This window comes from Pollicipes pollicipes, unplaced genomic scaffold (genome assembly GCF_011947565.3).
Source record: "Pollicipes pollicipes isolate AB1234 unplaced genomic scaffold, Ppol_2.1 Scaffold_3087;HRSCAF=3621_pilon_pilon_pilon, whole genome shotgun sequence".
NCBI classification, from domain to species: Eukaryota; Metazoa; Arthropoda; class Thecostraca; order Pollicipedomorpha; family Pollicipedidae; genus Pollicipes; species Pollicipes pollicipes.
In genome coordinates this window covers 9,179,300-9,182,075 of record NW_023596225.1, presented here as the reverse complement: position 1 = coordinate 9,182,075, position 2,776 = coordinate 9,179,300, and positions in this window count along the sequence as shown.

Here is a 2,776-nt window from a genome sequence, read left to right as displayed (position 1 = left end):
ACCCACACCACACCCACACACCACACACCCACACCCACCCACCCACCCCACACACACACACCACACACACAACACACACACATTGCAACAGGCTTGATTTTGCATTCAAACGATTAGCGTGCTGCAATGTTGCAGGAGAAGCTATGACTATCCGGTACAGGGTACATGCACGCAAGCATTTATCGACGCAACGGTGCGATTCTTATCATTCATTCCGCAATCCGCTGTTGAAAGCCGCGCAGATCTACGCCGTTTGATTGCAAATCGCACAACCACCCAACCATTGGTCGCCTCAGTCGGGGCTCAGGAGGTGCACTCGGCAGCTTTCAACTAAATGAGACAAGATTATATCAGCCTAACCTCAGACTAGCCTGCATGTAGAAAATGACAGGAAAAACGCACCCAATAAGGCTCTGTTGTTGACCGCTGGGTAGTTACTGCTAGGTGGACGCGTGCTTAACCAGGCTTTAAGAATATGGCAATGTCCAAGTACTTTCCTCCTATGTCAGTAGCCTTCCACGGCTGACAGACAGGCAGGCAACGGTACCTGTCTGGTCTGCTTTCCACTCGGCGACTTCCCATGCTCAAGTCCCCCGACCTCCACCCCCCACCATCTCCCCGCACTCGCCTTCTCCCGGGATACCTGACCATGGGCACAGGACCGCCAAAGCGTTTGACGCAGATATACTCGACGCGAGTCTCACGCACACTGCTTCACTAAAAGGCATGCTGAGCTTCGAAACGACCTCGGGATTGGCGCTGTTCCTGCGGCAGCGCTGCTCCCCCGGCCGAGCGGGGCGCGCTGATCGCCGGCTGGCGGGCCCGGCGGCGCCTCGCGGTGCAGCCGAAAGGTCGGCGGGTGAGCGGGGAGAGCACGGGCCGCCCCCACGGCCGCACGGCGCCCTCCCAGCGGGGCCCGCCGCTCCCGCGCGCCGTGACGCAAACCGCTGCCCTCTGACCCTTGCACAAGCCCCCCGGCAGTGGCGGCCGGTTCGTGAGTTTGCGCCGCTCCCAGCGCGTCCGCCCCGACCATCAGCATGGGCGGTTGTCGGGGTCGGGTGGATGCGGCGGCGGTGCGTCCACCCTGTTTACCCAACTGGGAGAGGCCAGAGGCTTTTTATCCGCCCGATGGGAAGCACCCGCCCCTCGGCTCTCAACGGCGCTTTCAATGGGTTTCCAGTAGGCCAGGAAACGACGGAGAAACCGACTCCCTTTTTTAACGAGGTAGCTGCGATCAATATCTGGGAGCGAAACCCCGTCTCTGTATATCCCGTCTAATGTCACTCAGATTGCTGGACATAACTGTGTAATAGGAGGCCTGAAACGACGAATATGGGATATAATCTGGCGCACGAAAGCGTGTACGAACCACAAAGCATCTGTACGTGGAACATCTGCCACTCACGCACTACGGTAGTTGTACGGAACCAATGCTACATAGAACATCTGCAGACCGACAGCGCGGTTTCGCCAACCTCGCGATAGGCGTCCGGCCGCGATCGTGGCGTGGCGATAAGCCACACACCTCGACCCGACAGCGGAGAGGCGGCGGCGGCGCGGCCCGCGCCCTCCGGCTGGGGCGGCCCCTCGCGGACGGCTGCACCCCGTCGCGAGAAGGAAGCGCGTCGACCGCGCGCGGCGCCGAGATCTCATCCTCAAGGCGAACGGGGCCGGGTCCGGCAGCGGCGCCCAGCCTTGGTGCTGCACCACCGGCCGCGCAGCCGGGCGCGATCCGCCCGGTGGCGGCGCCACGCCCGCGCCCCTCCCTCTGCGGGTGGGCCCGCCCGAGCGCGGCCGCCCCCGCCGCCGCCCATGCGCACCTGCGCCGCCGCGGCGCCCCGGCCCGGCCTGCGGCGGACCCTGACCGGCCGCCGCTCACTGACCGCCGCGGCAGCCTCCGAGGGGCTGGCTTCCGCCGTGACGGCCGCCTGTCGACGCAGCGGCCTCTGATATGGACACGGCGGCGCGCGCTGGTGGCTGGAGCCGCCGTCACAGGACCGGTCGGCGGCTTTCTAGCACGCCGCGCCAGAAACGGCGCGGCGGCCCGGCTCGCGCGAGCGGCGCGTGCCTGAGATGGAACCAAGTAGCGGATCGAGATGGAGTCCGGTCATCCCCCAAGATGGCTAAGTTTCAGACAAAAGTAAATTCAATCCGGGCAAGTGCTCTAAAGTCAGCACCCTATTTTTTAGTTTAAGCCCATCCAAGGCAGGTTCTAGGATCCGCCCCTTGAAGTGGAGGCCGGCCAGCCGCATGTCCCCGCGGCTGGAGCACGTCGACGCGTGCAATCTCCGGCCGACGGGTACGCGCAGCCCACTACTTGAAGTCCCCCGTCTGACGATGTACCGCAGCAGCCACTACTTGAAGTCCCCGTCTGACGATTTACCGCAACAGCCACTACTTGAAGTCCCCGTCTGACGGTTTACCGCGCGGGCCGTTCGGACGGCGGTCGGCGACCTGGAGCTGCTCTCAGTGAGTATTAGCTAGCGTGTAGAAGTGCGTGTCGAGGTAACAGCCGGCATATGCCCGGAGTCGGCTTTCTTCACATGTTTAGGCGTAGCCAAGAGTGAAACGACGGTGAATCAGCCGACTTGTGCGCGAGGCAGATCGCACGGCGACACGCTGCCCGCTGTTTCGCCCGGAGGCGGTCATGTTCAGGGAGGCAGTTACAGGGTCATCACACGGACTTGGTGGCGCGAATCACACGCTTACAGCGCAGGTGATCCCCCCATGGGATGGGTTGCCGAGTGCACTCACCGTCGCCGCAGACGGGTCCTCC